A 17,697-nucleotide genomic window follows, 5' to 3' on the forward strand; every position below is an offset into this window, starting at 1 on the left:
GACTGGAACTATTCCTTTAGAGATGCTGGCTTGAAGCGGTTTCTCAGGCCTTCTCAATGTGCTTCTGTCAATGGTGGGAGAGGGTTGAGTGCTAAGGCAGTCTGTCAGCTGCCCTGTCCTCAACGGAAGCAGCTTCTCTGCAAAAACAGACAAGCAGGTTGCAGACGTTACCCTTGAATTTGACAAGTAGATCCTTCAACAGAGTCATTTCCTCCCCCTTCGGAAATGTTGTTTCTAATGAACTGTGTGCAGGCAGAGAAAAGGGGCTTGTCTCTTCTTAATCCTGTTGATTCCTGAGTGTTTTCATTTTGTCCAGCTTCTGTCATGTCACTGATTGGAGGAGGGTTTGTTCAGGAGCATGGAGGGGTCTTTGTTGCCTCATCCACCCCTTTTTACTCAGCCAGAGTAAAAGTGTCCTGAGGAGTAACTGCCTGAGGCCAAAGCACTTCCTGGCTAAGGTTCCCAAACTTGGCTGATTCCCTGCATCACCTGGGGCATCTTTTAAAACACAGATTCTTGGCCCTCACCCTTGGGGAGTCTTAACTCAGTAGGTCTGAGCCCTATAAACCCAGTTTATTTAAAAACAAAACAAAACAAAACAAAACAAAACAAAACAAAACAAAACAAAACACTCTGGATGATTCTGAGGAAGTACTGGGGTAAGACTTTCCCCCGTAGCAGGAATGTGTAGGCTTTGTCTGTGAAAGGCCAGATCATTTCTGTTGCATCTACTTTGCTGTTATAGTATGAAAACATAGACACTGCATCAGTGAACAACTTTCATGTAATTCCCGTATGTCACAGAGTATTCCTTTTAAAAAAACTTTCCCCTAGTCATTTAAAAATGACAAAGCCATTCTTAGCTTACAGGCTATACAAAAATAGCAATGGGTCGTATTTGACCTATTGGCCATAGCCTGCTGACTCAGGAGCTATGATGCTTGGGTACTTAGGCTACAAATACTGACTAAATGCTGACTCACATCGTTTCGAATATGGGCTTCACCAGTTCCCAGCTCTGTGATCTCAGGCAAGTTAACCCACCCTGGGCCTCTGGTGCCTTTTCTCCAAATGGCATAGTTTTCATTTATATTTTGTGGGCCATCACGAAGATTAAACAAGGTATTACTTAGGTTCCTGAAACAGTACAGTGCCTGGTAATTATAAGTGCTCAGTAAGTGTCAACATTTCTGTTATGACGAGGTGTTGTGCTTGATGCTGTAGAGTTGGAACAAATAGATAAAACCAGTTCTTTCCCCTTAAAAGAGCTGATATACAAACCAGCAGTGTGAGACATGCATGCAATTCTTTGATGACAGAAAGTAAGTTCATTGGAGCTGATACTACACGCAAGCTGTGTCTGTAGACATTGAGAAATGTGTCGTGGACTTGGTGCTGGAGAGGCCAGTCTGTAGCATTCCCCTGTTTCTCTGCTGTTTCTTTCATGTTGATCTCATACTATGGAGTTCATCTGTTATAAGAGAGCTTCCCTTAGAACCACTGAGTACGGTCTGTAGCTCTGGATGCTGCAATCTCATTGAACTGACTTGAATTCTTAATTCATTGTGAACTTCAAGGTAATGAACTGAACACAGAGCCTGTTTTTAGGGTATAACTGGCTCATACTTCCAATTACCTGAGCCAATGAAAAAATGAGAGGGGGTGTCAAACACTTTTGAATTAGTCAGATAGTTTTTGTACTATTTGGTGGAGTTTCTTTGCAAATGAGACAGTATGGAACAAAAAACTGCATTACATCTTCACCATAACTTTTTTTTTTTTTAAACTGGAAAGCACCAAGATTAAAAAATGACTTTTATTCTCAATATTTAGCTATTATTTTGTTGCATGTGATCCCAATGTTTTATTGGGATCATGCCACAATATTTATCACGATACATGTATTTATATACATCATATATTTTTGGTAAGATTGGGATTACATCATATAAATTATTTTTAAAGTCTTCCTTCAGCTATTAATATTGCATGTACAATTCATGTCATTAAGCATTTTATTCATCAGCATCTCTATAAAATTGCTCAGTATGTAATTATCATCATATACCTAGGAAATTAAAATCACAGTACATGAAATGGTATTTTGGTAACCATGGAGGCATGCCACTCAGAGCCTCCTCTAAAGGCTGCCGTGAGGAGTGCAGTGAACCACAGCCTCCAGCTGCCACACCTTGGGGATCTGCCCCTGTGTTCACGCTGAGTCCACACGTGACTGTGCTGGACATGAAGAGGGTTTTGGAACAAGGCCATTCCTGCCTGACGCAGAACCCCTCTAACAGGCACCTGTTGCTCGGTGGCACCCTGTAGGCCGGGCTAGAAATTCCTTAGAGCTACACTACACTCCCAGGCTCCTACCCTAACCTCCTTCCTTTCTTCTCTCCTTTCACAGGTGTCAATTGGTGTCCCAGTCAGAACGTCCTCCCTGCCTCCTCCTAATCACTCTCCTTTTATCTTTCCTGAGTGTTTTCTCTTGTACTTCTGATTTCATGAGGACAGCTTCTTCTTAGACAACCCAGATTGGTACGGGTATTGAAGTCTGAGTCTCCTTCCTACTTCTGCCTCGTAGCCTCGATGTCCTTCCTCAAAGGCAACCCTGCCATTCTTCTGTTTCATCCTGGAGTTTGTTCTTCATATATAATCATTTTGTGTATTTCACGTATTTCCTTTTCTTTTCTTTCTTCTTCTGCCCTTTCTATATTTTTCTTCATCTTTTCCCTTCTCTTTCTTAGCAAGGCTGGAGTGTACAGTACATATTGCTGCATGCTGCTTTTTCATTTCACGTATCTTGGGGACAGGTCTGACCTTATTAGGACATGTACAAGTGCTTTTTCCTTTTATTTTCTTTTCCCTGTATAGTATTCCGTTGTTTGAATGTATTGACATTAATTTGACCTGTTCTCTATTATCTGATTATTTCTATCATTTTTTTGTTCAAAGCAATGTTGCTGTGAATATCTGTATCTAAATTTTTTACACCCATGAGCAAATCCCAGATGTAACCTTTCTGGAACAATGGGCGTGCATATTGTGATTTTGAGAGAGACTGTCAAATTTCCCTTCTTGGTGGATGCACTGATTTCTACTCTCAGACAGACATGGCAGCAATAACACCACTTAAATGGCAACATAGAAAAATTTTTAAAATTGAAGTAGTATAATTAAACTCTTCTTTAGTGGTTTGTCTTTAAGATTCTAGTATTGTGTAGTTTCATGATTACTTTTCCTGGAGATTTTTTGGTGGCATTTTTGAGCATACTCAAGGAAGTGAATACTATTTTTGTAGGTTAGTTGCCTGAACATTCTGTGTCATTTAACAGGGGAGGATAACCATTCATGTTGATAGGAGCCACTTACAGCTATCAAGGCATTGGAATAAATCAGAAAAAAAAAAAAGAAGTAGTTGATAACTTTAGGAATAATGGCTTATACATTAGGAAAAACACAGAATGGAAGTCAGAAGATCTGTTCCATTCCTCTTTTGTCTCTTTTTCTGTGGTTCCTCAATTTTTTCCACTTTTGCCCCCTTAGCCCCACGGAGTTCTTGTGAGGACAGAATATGAAAGCGAATGGAACACACTATTAATATGATCATTTGTTATTAATAAGGAGAATTAATATTAAATTAATAATTATTAATGCTGTGAGGAGTGCAGGAGTGCAGAATATTAATAAAGGGACACCAGGGTGTCAAATAGCACTTTTTTTTTTAAAGATTGATTTATTTGAGAGAGAGAGAGAGAGAGAGAATGAGAAGGGGTAGGGGCAAAGGGAGAGGGAGAGGGGAAGCATATTGATGAGCATGCAACAGCTGAGTATGGAGTCTCACTTGGGCTGGATCTCAAGATTCCGAGATCCTGAGATCGCAACTGACCCGAAACCAAGAGTTGGATATTTAACTGACTGAGCCACCCATATGCCCCAAATATCATTCATTTTATTGAGAACCAGCACATTGATTTTCTTCTGGTGAAATTCTTCCAGTGTAGATATGATATTGGTGAAACATGAAGAAGGTTGGCCCCAGGGTAAGGTCCTTCACTTTTCTATGCTTTAGTTTCCTCATCTGTAAAATGGTGCTGTTAATAGTAATTACATCACGGAGTTGTTATGAAATCAAATTAATAATGTAGAACTCTTAGAAGAGTCTCTGGTACTTAATAGGTGCTCAATAAATATTAGTCAGCATCATTATTACTATACCACTATTGTCTCTATTTAGCTTCTTAACTTCCCTGGTCTTTGAATTTAAGGTTATAGAAAGAATAATTTATTAAAAATGAATTCAAAATTTTAGAAATGAGAGTTCAGCCCTAGAAAAAATAAAATCCAAAAATGTTAAAGATGTAAAAATACTGAAAAGAAATGGCTTCACAATGAACAGAAGTTTTTAAGAGTAAAAACCCATCAAAGCAAATGTTATTTTCAAAGCAAATCATTCTATCAGTGAAATTGTTTTGCCTGATGTGTATGCTACTGAATGGTTGAATGCGATATATGTGACTTTCATCTCCATTGGGCAAACCTTAGGCAAAATTTTGAACCAACTAAAATACATCTTGGAATTCGTTCCATTCCCTTTATCCTCACCCCCTCCCCCATCTCTTTATATGAAACTGTTAGAGGGGTGCTCATCTTGCCTCCCTAGCTGCTCACAGCTATGAGCCCCTCCCTAAGCCACAGTGTTTTACCCCAAGCAACGGCAATGTAATTTGTTCTAAAATTTTCTCTCCCTTCTCCTAGTTGAGGAAATTAATCAGTTAAATTAGTTTACATTAGACTTTACTTTTGTATCTATCTTTATGAAAAATAGGTGGTTATGCTAGATCAAATTCCCATTATATAGATGGCAAATGCAACATCTAAAGGCTTGGTAGTGCAGTATACCCATCTGACACTTCTTCTCTTTATCTATAGTCCTGTCAGTTCTACTTCCTTAATATTATTTTGAGTTCTTCCTGAATAGCAGGCCTCCTAAAATGAAACAATCTGGCCATGTCTGCCATTCTTAAGCCCTTTAATAGCTCTATCTAATGTGACATAAAAGTGTCTTCAAGCCTAGTCAGACCCTTACCTTGGTAGCTTCACCAGTTCTCATTTCCTTCTCACTCCCACTCTACACATCAAACCTTGGGAAATTCCTCCTCTTCCTCCATACTTCTTTGACTTGCAAATGCTTACCCTGAAAAATGTTGGCTCTCATTTTTATTTCTTTTCTCCATTTGGTAACTATATGATCTATATATGACCTGTAAATTCTCCTTATTGACTTGGTTGCTGTAAGACTCAGAATCAAATTTATAGTCCTCATCTCACAAATGCATACACATTTAATAGCATGCATTTAACTTTCCTCTTGGGTCCACTAATTTTCCCCACTCTTTTTCTGTATGTTCCACTAGGAACACATTAGACAATACAGTTACCTTCTGGGACATTAATGTACTATTGAGATCTTTATAAATGTATAGAACAAAACTTTCTGCTTTAGTTAATTCCTATAGCAAGTGCTTATTAAAAGCTATGTCAGATATGATGCATGAAGATATAAATAATAGTGCAATTATACTTTTGTGGAGTGCCATGTTATTTATGGTTTAGGGGTTCATAGGAAGGAGTAGTCACCCTGTTGTAGGAAGTGTTCCTGGAGGAAGAAAGGAGGCCTGATAGGGTAAAAGGAGCCCTGGATTGAATCACAAGACCAAGGTCAAGTAGAAGCCTCAGCACTGGACAGGCTTTTTGATGGTGGTAGATTCAACCAAGGTTTTACTGTGTCATCTGCAAAGTGGGCTTATGTAGTAGACAGAATTCTGAAGATGGTCTACCCAACATTGCTGTCCTCTGCTTATTTAGTTAAGTATGAATCTCAGTTTTGCTGTGAAGGGATTTTGCAGATGGAATAGAATTCCCAAGTCAGTTGACCTTGAAATATGAGATGATCAAGTTGAGTCTAATGTAATCACGTGAATCCTTTAGAAGCAGAGAGTTTTCTTAGCCAGTGAGGAAAAAGGTCAGAGAGAAAGCTTTCTGCTGGCTTGGGAGAAGGAAGAAAATAGCCATATTGTAGTCTCTATGAGGGCAAGTGGCTTCTAAAAGCTGAGAGTGATCCTGATCGATGGGCAGCCAAAAAAATACAGGCTTTAGTGACACACTTGCAAGGAAATGAATTTTGTCAACAAGCAGTAGGCCTGGAAGAGGATGCCAGACCGCAGCTAAGGATATGCCGCTGGCTGACAGCTTGATTTCAGCTTGTGAGATGTGAGCAGAGGACCCAGCTAAATTCTATCTGGACTCCCGACCCAAGGAAATTATGAGATAATGAATTTGTGAAATTTTAAGGTTCTAATTTGTTAAGGTAGCAACAGAAAACTAAAACAGCTTAAAATCCATCTTGCCTTGCAGATTACCAGAACATGATATATGTGATAGCCCTTTATAAAGCATGAAGACCAGTGCACATGTCAAAATTCAAAACAAGTCTCATACATCCCACCTTAAAACTGCTTCTCCCCAACAGTCTTCCTGACTTAGGCAAATGGTAGCATCATCCAGCTAATAGAGCCTGAAAACCCAGGAGTTATCTCCCTTCCTCCCTACCTTTATTCTCTCCTCCCTCCCTTCCTTCTTTTCTTCCCTTATCCTTCATGTCTGATCTGCCAGCAAGTCCTGTCACCCCTAGACTACTGCCTGGCACGTATAAAGGCCTCCATAACTTTTGTTAAGTGAATGATAATCCTTCCTTGGATTAAATCACTTAGGTCATTGCCTCCATGAGTTCCTTCCTTTTTGGGCTGTCTGTCATTGTAAAAGATTAGAATTTTTTCATAAGTACATACTCCCTTTCCAATTCCTCACCTCAGTGGAAGAAGCCAGCTTCCTTGCCTTATTCAGTTAAACTTGGCCATGGACCAGTTTGGTTAATGGGAGTAGTGGAAGTAACAATATGCTAGTTTTGAATAGGGCTTTTAGGAGGCATTGGTCTTTCTACCTGCTCACTTTGGGAGCTTTCAAACTTCTACATTAATAGAATATAATCTAGGTATTTGCTACCCTTCCAGCTTGGGCCTCAGCATGAGATAAACAGAGCAGAATTGCCCCAGCCACCCAACACCTACAGAGCATTCCCAGGCACTGTGGGTGAGATGATAAATCATGTTGTTTAAGCTACAGATGTTTGGGCTGGTTTGTTATGCAGCATTAGAAAAACAGTAGTTGACGAATACACTTTTCTAAAGGTGTAATGCTCCCACAATCTAGGAAATAACGTGTCTTGGTTCAGTGATTTAATGAGGTCATTTAAAAACTGATTTCTTTCAGTTAAATATACTAAGAATTCCTTTTGAGACTGAAGAGACAGAATACTGTAAGGAGTATTAGAAATGAGAATCTGCAACTCTCATTTTTCAGATAAGGAAGCTGATGTCCAGGGGTCCTCCAGCTTGTATAATTAATTCGTTCTGGAGAGGACCAAAGTCCAGAACTCCCAAAGCAATGCCTCAACGGCCTTAATAGGAGAATTTGATGGTAAGGCGACTAAATTGTGTGTGAAAATCAGCTCATTTTGTGACCTTCTTTGAAATACGCAAAGAGCAAGAAGTCCAATAAAAGGCAACAATGACTTTGGGAAAAGCAGGACATAATTTTTAATATCCTTTGGGAGGAAACTGCCCTGTGTACCTATTAGCTACTGTCATTCAGAGGCATAATTTCAGCTAACATTGATATGCTGATTAGACACAGCCTTCTGTTTTGATCTCAGCTGACCGGTAGGGCCTAAATTTTGATTTGATTAAAAGAATAGGTAACATTCAATTAGAAAATTTCCTCAAGTTAAAATTAGTTAAAGCAGTTAATTCCAAATCTCTTCCACTATTGACTATTTGATAAACACAACTGCACTTTTCCTATGAGGGAAGAAAAACCACATGGGGCAATTTTTAGGGGCTTTTTCAACTTAAATAAGGATTGTTATATTTTGCTGACTTTTTTTTTTTTTTAAATTTGGGAGAGGTGACTATCCCCAGAAATTCCTTTAGATTACAAATTTGGTTCCTACTTGAAATCATGCTTTTATATCAAAACATGTTAGGGTTGTAACTTCCAGAGGCTCTGGTATCATTAATTACATCCCCCTCTTTGCAGTTTTTACCTTGTGGGGATCATGGCCAAATAGTGCATTTAATTGCCATAGAAATTCTGTAGATGTTAATAACTGTCATAGCTCAAATCTAGGTATACTATATTATAGCAATTACATATGTCAACTTCCTTTTTTAAAGAAAAAAAATTATTACATCCTGCAGTTTCTTTTGGAAGATGGGGTGAATTTTGGATAAAGAGCCAACTCAGTGTATGGTGCAACATAAGCAACCAGTGAAAAAAGTCTTACTTGCTTAGTGACTAAAAGAAAGACATTGGGAGCGAGGTGACTAATTACAAACTCACATTTCTGTAGTTCTCTCAGTGAATATCAGACTCAGGCACATCAAATCTGTTAGAGCCCAAATTTGCAGTGTTGGGGTGCATGTCAGACTAATCTTTGGAGCTTTTAGAAAATGTCTGTGTTGGACCTCATTACTGAGACTTGAACTCCTCAGGACTGGGATGGGACTTTGCTATTTGTTTAAAGAAAAAAAACCTCTGCAGGTGAGTCTGATATCTTACCACTGAGTTCAGAATTCTCCAAAGGTTTTTATTTTCATAACTTTAGGTTTCCTTACTTCATTTCACTCTACTTTATCTGTTTTGTTCCATGAGCAACTGGACAATTTAGGAATATTTAGTTCCATCACCATTAATAGTAAATTATGCTGACCAGTTACGCTACAGTTCTGCAGATATGGTCCAAGTGTAATTTGAAGAATTAACAACTTTTTTTTTGAAAGATTTTATTTATTTATTTGACAGAGATAGAGAGCACAAGCAGGCAGAGCAGAAGGCAGAGGGAGAGGCAGAAGCAGGCTCTTCACTGAGCAGGGAGCCCAATGCAGGACTTGATCCCAGGACCCTGGGATCATGAGCTGAGCCAAAGGCAGCCACTTAACCAACTAAGCCAACCAGGCGCCCCAAGAATTTACAACTTTTTAATAGCAAAAAATTATATTCTATAACTTGTAAAAAATAAAGATTTCTACTTTAGGCCTTTCTTAGATTTTTAAAGTTTAATTTTGTATTTCTCTTTAACCTGGGTATCTTATCTGTTTTTTTAAAACTGTTTTTCATTGAGAGGTTGGATCAAGAAATACTCAAATAAGGGAATGTATGAAGAAAATCAAATGGAATTCAGTTTTCTGAGGATAATTCTAGTACTCTAGATTTCATATTAAAATAAGTGTGTTTGCATGCATTATTTTTGAATTTTAAAAATTTTAAATTATCTCGATTTCTGTTTTTTTAACAAAAACTATTTTTATAGCTTATTTCCTTAAAAATTGGAAAATTTAGTAAACACATGAAAAAATCTTCAGTAATCCTATGAGTTGAAAGTAACACTATTTACATTTCAGTATATATTTTTCTGGCTACTTTTTTCTATAGTCATATACCTAAAATAAACTGAAATTTCTCAGGCAGTACTTTTTGGGAACTGGCTTATAAAAACATTATCCTTTTTAGTTTTAAAATTATAAAGTAACACAGGGATGCTTTAAAAACCCAAAGAACACAATTTTTAAATTAGGAAAGTAAAAGGCTTTCTGTCCCTCCCCCATGTTCTGTCCTACTTCCCATAGGGAAATTGCTATTTGGTATTTTTGTTTGTTTTTGACTACACGTGTGTGTTTTTTAAAATAAATTACTCCTTTTATTTCTTATACATTATAAATATTTTTATACTAAAGAATCATCCATAATTGATTTTTATTTGTCACCCAGTTTTAGGTTTCATGTATTACAATAGTTGATTTTATTAAATCCCTATTATTGGAGACCTTTACTGATAATAGTTTGTATCCTCCTTATGATGAATTTCTGTAAGTAGAGCTTATATGTTAAAGCCTTTATATATGTGTGGCCAAATTTTGCTTCCAGAAACATAATAAATTTCATGTTCAGCTAGAGTTGTATCTACAACTGTACCTATTTCCTTTTGCCTTATATGGGATATTTTAATTTTTAATAATTGTGATTAATACTAGCTCATTTTGATTTTATTTGCACATCTTTATGTAGTAAGGTTAAACCTTTTTCCTGTACTTATTGGGCTTTTGCATTTCTTTTAAAAATTGCTAGGTTATGAGTTCACTTTTGGTTTTTTTGGTTTAAAAACATTCTTCAAATGTTAGAGATACTAAGACTTTTTCCTAAAGGATATGCTGCAAACAGTTTCTTCTCAGTTAATTTGTCTTTTTGTTGTGTTATGAGGTACTATTTTTTTTTTGTGGCCAGATCTATTAATCTTTTAGTTATAGAGGCATTATGCTTAGAAAGGACTGCACTTGGAGATCAGATAAATACCCATTCATTTATTAAAAACAACCTTTTTATTTTAAGAAACTTTTATAGAAAAGTTGCAAAGATAGTATAGAGATTTCCCTTAACTCTACACTCAGTTAAACTTCTCACCTAGTTATGGTACATTTGTCACAACTAACTACACAAATACATTATTATTAACTAAAGGCTGTACTTTATTCAGTTTTCTCTAGTTTCACCTAGTGTACTTTTTCTTATCCAGAATCTCATCCAGTATGTCATATAATATTTGGTTATCATGCTTCCTTAGGCCCCTCTGGTGTGATAGTTCCTAATACTGTAATTATTTTGACACTTTTAGAAGTATTGGTCAGAGGTTTTGTAGAATATTCATTAATTTGAGTTTGTCTGATTTTTTCAGATTTGTTTATATTTATTTTTTATTTAAGGGGTGCCTGGGTGGCTCAGTGGGTTAAAGCCTCTGCCTTCGGCTCAGGTCATGATCCCAGGGTCCTGGGATCGAGCCCCACATCAGTCTCTCTGCTCAGCGGGGAGCCTGCTTCCTTCTCTCTCTCTCTCTGCCTGTCTCTCTGCCTACTTGTGATCTCTGTCAAATAAATAAAATAAAATCTTGAAAAAAAATAAATTCAGTTAGCCAACATATATCACATCATTAGTTTATGATGTAGTGTTCAGTGATTCATTAGTTGCATATAATACCCAGTGCTCATCAGATCACACATGCCGTCCTTAATGTGCATCACCCAGTTACCTCAACCCCCCACCCCCATCCCTTCTGCAACCCTCAGTTTGTTTCCCAGATTCAGGAGTCTCTCGTGGTTTTTTTGTTTTGTTTTGTTTTGTTTTTCTCATGATTAGACTGAGATTATTGGTTTTGGGGAGAAAGAACACAGAAGTTCTGTTGTATCATAACAAGGATCCATTCTATCAGTGTGACATCACTTTTTATATTGACTGTCACCACCTTCTAAGGTAATGGTCATCAAATTGTCCACTCTAAAGTTATTCTCTTCCACTCTCCATTTCCATACTGTAATCTTTGGAAGGATGTCATTATGAATATCTTGCATTTACATTGTAAGGAGTGATGTTTCACCTCCTTGAGGGAGGGAGTATCTATATGAATTATTTGGAATTTTGTGGGATTCCTGGATGGCTCAGTCAGTTCAGTGTCTGCCTTTGGCTCAGGTCATGATCCCAGGGTCCTGGGATTGAGCCCTGCATCAAGGGTTCCCTGCTCACTGGAGAGTCTGCTTCTCCCTCTCCCTCTGCTTTTTCCTGCTGCTCGTGCGCTCACTACTCTCTCTCCCTCTCTCTCTCAAATGAATGACTAAAATCTTAAAAAAAATTATTTTGAATTTTTCTCTACAGGAGATCAGTCATTTCATCCATGTGTTTACTTATTCATTGATTTATTTGTGTCTCTGTGGACTCATGGACATATATTTTATGCCTTGGGTTATAATTTCAATAACATGTTGTTTATTTTGTTGCTCTAATTGTTTCAGTTTTGGCCATTCAGAGCTCTTTCAATTGACTTCTGTGTCCCTTTGACATCCACTACTCATTTTGTTTGTTGAGGTTTACTTAGGGACACTATAAGATGCTTCAGGCTCATCTTGTATATTCCCTTTTCCAGCCCTAGAATCAGTCATTTCTCTAAGGAGTCCCACTTCCTTTTATTGCGGAGTAGTATTAGAGACCAAGATTTGAATGCAGGGTGTGCTCAGGGCCATTGGGGAGTCATTGTTTGTAGATCCTCTCAGCTGACAGAGTGAGAGGATATATATGTGTATACTAACCTGTATGTATTCATATGTATATAATTAAAATTATGTAATTATAATGGTTTTAATTTTTATAGTTGTTTTTAGTTATATCCGTATCTTTTTTTAAAATTTATTTATTTTCAGAAAAACATTATTCATTATATTTCACCACACCCAGTGCTCCATGCAAGCCGTGCCCTCTATAATACCCACCACCTGGTACCCCAACCTCCCACCCTTTTTAAAGCTAAACATGAGGTCATACTGATATCTCCATTGCTAATCTTTGGTAACCATGTGGTTACCAGCCTTAGCCCCTTGTTTATCTGCACATCTGCATTCCTATAGTGAGAAACCGGGCTCCTGCCATCCTCTGTCCATTTACTTATTTGTTCAATCCTAGTATACCTGTATAGTGGCTTCACAGTTGTTAACCCATAACCCTGTGGGAAACAACTTTCCAGCTGGAGTGTGGTGCTTATGTATAGTTCCATTTTCTTTAGCTCTGTGTATCCAGTCATTTCCACAGTTACTCGGATCAGTACTGCTTTTTCTACACTGATGTTACATCATACATACAATCTGGAATACAACTAGATTCTTTTGTTACACTTTCATTCCATCCTGGGATCCTTCACCCTTCTGTTTGACACTTTAATTTGCACACAGTAAGGTGATGTATGGATTTTGATAAATACACAGTGTCCTGTATCCATCACAACAGTACCATATTAAGTAATTTCACAGCCTTAAAAATTCTCAGTGCTTGGCCTTTTCAGTGTCCTCTCCTATCCAAACCCCTGGCAACCACTGATCTGTTTGCCCTCTCTATAGTTTTATCTTTTCCAGAACACCATTTAAGTGGAATCTACAGTATATAATCTGCTAGGACTGGCTTCTTTTAGTTGGCAATATATATTTAAGATAGTATTGACATTATTGTGTGGATTTATTGTTGCTTTTGTGTCATCCATCATTTTACCTATTTTTTTTATGATCTCAATTTTTACATTTAACTCTTTAGTCAATTTGAAATTTATTTTGTGACATTGTTTAGGATAGAGATCTATGTTTCTCTCCAAATAGTTAACTGAGTTGTGAATATTATTTATCAGAAGAATTTTTTCTCCATTGACTTGAAATGCTTTTATATAACTAAATTCAATGTTTGTAAAAGTCCGTTTCTTAGCTTTCTATGAGGCTCAATGTTTCTGTTATTAATTCTTACGGAGCTACCAGTGTTAGAAGTACTGTAGTACTGTACTTTTGCTATATAATTTAATATTTAGTAGATGTCCTCTTAATTATTCTTCATAAAAATTCTTGGTAGTTTTTTCTAGGTTATTCTTTTAAAAGATTTTAGATTTATTTCATTATTATAAAAACCACATTGTAATTTTAAATAGAATTAAATTCAGAGACTAAATTAAAGAAGAATTGATATCTTTCCAATACTGTCTTTTTTTTTTTAAACCGAAGAATGATACTTCTTTTCATTAGTTAGTTCTTCCCTTATGGTCCAGTTTTCTTAATTTGGGAATTGTGCAAATATATTATTAAATTTTCTTCCATATATTTTATACTTTTCAGCATTACGAATTTTCAGTATTCATTGTTAATTTACAGTTATTTTTTTCTCAACTGTAATTTCTTTGAAATGTAAAAGCAATTAGTCTTTGCATTCTAATGCTTTGTTAGGACCTTTTATGTTGTTCACATTGGTCCTTCATTGATAATCATATTTTTTCATAGACAATCATATCATATTAAAATAATGAAATGTTTATTTCTGTTCTTTGAATTTTATACCACTTACTTCTTTTTCTTCATTGTACTGGCTAGATCTTTCAGATGAGTTGAGCTAATAGATTTTTTTGTCTTTCTTCCCAACTTTAGTGTGAGTACCTCTCACACTAACAGCATTACAGATTCTTACAATTTATATATATTTTTTAAGACATTTATTTATTTGACAGAGAGAGCACACACTCTGTCAAATTCCCCCTCCACAGAGGAGGTGTGGAGGGGGAAGGGCAGAGGGAGAGGGAAAAACGGGCTCCCTGCTGAGCAGGAAGCCTGATGTGGGGCTCTATCCTCATGACCTGAGCCAAAGGCAGATGCTCAATGAACTGAGCCATCCAGGCACTCTATTTACAGGGATTGTAAGGTCACAATTGATGTATATTTTGCAAATAGAGTAATTATCTATTAATTTATCTTGTGTAAAACAAAACATACCTTTACTTATTAATTTTATGTTAGAAGTGATATACTAATATCTTACTTCTCTCACTCATTATATTAGCACATACCTAGGAAATCCTCTTATTGCTGGCATTAAGAGCAGGGGATTAAATGTGTTGGATGTGCAGCATCAAAATGAATACAGAACCTTTATTGCCCAGTTACTTACTTTTGCAACTGGAATCTAGCGTCAGTGTCATAGTGTATTTTGACAAAAAGAAGGTCTTTAAAACAGAAAAGAAAAATGAAGACATAGTAGTGAGAGATTTTAGAATTTAGCTTTTTATTTCCTGTGTTTGCAAAGATTTTTCTTTTTTCATGCTTAGCATCAGTGACCTGTTTTCTGGGCAGGGCTGATATAAGTACTGCTATGCGTACCAATTGGTATTCATTCTGACGGGTTAAATATTCTTATTGATTATTGTCCGATGATAAATATATTGACTGGTCACCTCATATTGTGAGATAGTTTTTCATTTATGGGAAAATAAGATTTTTAGTTTCAAGTGTCATGCCTCATTACATCCCTAGTTATTGGAACATGAAGTCAGTTTCAGAATTTCTCTTCTATCTACCAGAGGGAAATGCCAATATGAAAAAAAAAGATGAAACTTTTTCTTATCAATCAATAAATATCTACTGAATGTCTCATATCACCCAGATCATTAATAAGTGCTGCAGAAGACATAAGAGTTGCATAAACGCTTTGGTGGGTTAGGTGTTTCCAGTGCAGGACTCTGGACAGTGAAAAGAGAAGCCTCTAGTATTTGGTACAATTTAAATATGAGGATATTACCTTTCTTTCCTTTCTTCCAAAATCAGCATTGCTTTTTATCAGGGAAATTTCTTTCTCTTGCACTGTGGAGTCCTGGCAGTTAAGGTTACCTTGCCTTTGCAGTTGTTTACATCGGTGATAGCTCAGAAGACCGCCCAGGTTCAACGAGTGACAAATCATTACTGACTGTACAATGTAATTAAAAAGCACAGGCATCGATTAGCGATGAGCTAAACCTAAGACCGAAAAGTGAGAGACCCAGAATAGCTGGCAAAACTTCTCATTGGATCTGTCTGAAATGGAAGATGTTTGCCCCTCCAGGCATGGCGCAAGGCCCATTGTGCATTTCCATTAGAGATCCGCATTGCATCCGAGCATGCCATTGATGTTGGCCTATTTATGAAAGGCTGTTGAAAGAGGTTTCAGAGCTAATTGAAAAGAGATGTTTCTGAACTACAGTCACTTCAAACAACATGGCTCCAAAACTGTTTCAATAATTTGGAAACAAACACGTCTCCATAATTTGCACATGAAATTAAACAAATGATTTGTAGTGAAAGCTCCATTGGCATTCGGTAAGATTTGTTTCTTTAAAAAAATTATTAATTGGACAGTTGGCTGAGTTTATTATAGTTGTCCCTGCCCACATCTATCTGTGCTTTCATTATGTTGTCTGTCCCTGTTTTCAGGGATGTCAGCTGAGGCTCCTACATCTGCCTTGTCTGGAGGCAGGGCATACGTTTTTAACAGGATGTTGTCAACTACTGTTCAGTTACAAATTTTTATCTTCTAGGAAAAAGGAATTTCTCAAAACCTCCTTTGCAAAAAAAAAAAAAAAAAGAAAGAAAGAAAAAAGTATTAATAACAAAACAACACCCTCAACATGCTTCCACAAGATTTTTCTCAAGGTAGACTGTAATAGAAAAAACGAGGTTGAGCTGAACCTCAACCATACTGAAAATTGAGTGAATTTATGTGAACAGAATGCAAACATAATTATTAAAAAATGTTCTCCCCCAGGCAGTTTTCAATCAAGATCTGAAAGCATTAGCAAACATTGATTTCTCCCATAACACTTGTTCTTATTATTGGAGCTGATATTTGTCTGTTCTTAAAGCAGAAATTGAGGTCTGATAACTGAAGCTGGTGTGGCCAAGTTTACAAGTTAGCTTTTGCCCATGGGGTAAGAAGGCAGGGGTTGATGTGTAGCTGTTCCTCAAAGCAGAGGGAGAATCAGGTTCATTTTTATTATCTCAGCTATCCATTAGATTTAATTGCTCTGTCCTTAATGTTTTAACAACATTTTTTTTTTGGCATGGGTTTTTTTGTTTGTTTGTTTGCTTGTTTGTTTGTTTTTAGTTGGGAAGACTAGAGCCAAGCAACTTACCTGGTTAGGCATGTAGTCAGTGCTCTACATTTATCATTGGTCCCTTACTCTAGTGTGGTTTAAAGCAAACACTTAGGTTTTAGAAGTTCAACTACTGAGGGGAGTATGGAGTCCTAGCTTCTATGACCCATTGCGAAGGGTGTTTAAGGCTTCATAGCTATAACATCCATTAGATTTCACCACATCTGAGATAATCTGATTGTTTGAGTAACCGAAGGAACTGGATTGAAATGGTAGGTGCTATTTGGCTGTTTCTGAGTGAGTTGTTTTTGCTTAGGAGAATGTGTCCATTGACTGTTGAGTGCTTGGTCTGACAATAGGAAATGTCCTCAAATGATTCTTCATACTGGCTCAAGCACTTAGTGGCTGTTTCTAATTATATGCCTTTGTGTGAATCTTGAGGATCAGAGCAACTTTGAGAGATCTCAGGACGTTCAACAAGAGCTTGGGCAGATAAGAAGACCATGAGAGGAGTGAGGCAGTTCTGGAAATCACATGCACTGGAGAATTCAGAATTGGCTTAGGGAAGAATCTAAAAGATTGCAGGATTCCGCCTCCTTCTCATGTAGGTATGATATAGCTTACCTTCTTTCCAGTAGGTGAGCATGAGCTATGATGCAGAGTTTTAACATCTCTGGCCTTAACTTGAACCATCTTGAACACCATTCCTAGCTCTATGGAAGCTTAACAGATGTACTCCCTGTGATTTTCCTAAATTAAAGCAGACATCCTTGAAGTGACCCCAAGTTTCCCTTTGAGTTTACCCCAAGTGGATTTCCTGGGATGTCCTAGAACTTCAGAGTTTCAAGGGAGGTGAGATGCATGGATACATGTACAGGTGGTGGATAGAGAAAGGTTGAATACAAATTGATCTCATTTGAAGGACATCAAGCAGAGCACTGCTCTAGCTGCTACATAGCACCCCATATATAATGATTGTTTAGCTGTTTAGAAATAGAAAAGCAGCAATATATTTTGATAGGTCCTAATTCTGGATATCTTACTGCTGGTTAAGCATTTATAGGAGGGGAGATGAAAAGGAGCAGGGAATGAGCAAGTAACATTGCACT

The sequence above is a fragment of the Neovison vison genome, chromosome 1 (assembly GCF_020171115.1).
Source record: "Neovison vison isolate M4711 chromosome 1, ASM_NN_V1, whole genome shotgun sequence".
Lineage (NCBI taxonomy): Eukaryota > Metazoa > Chordata > Mammalia > Carnivora > Mustelidae > Neogale > Neogale vison.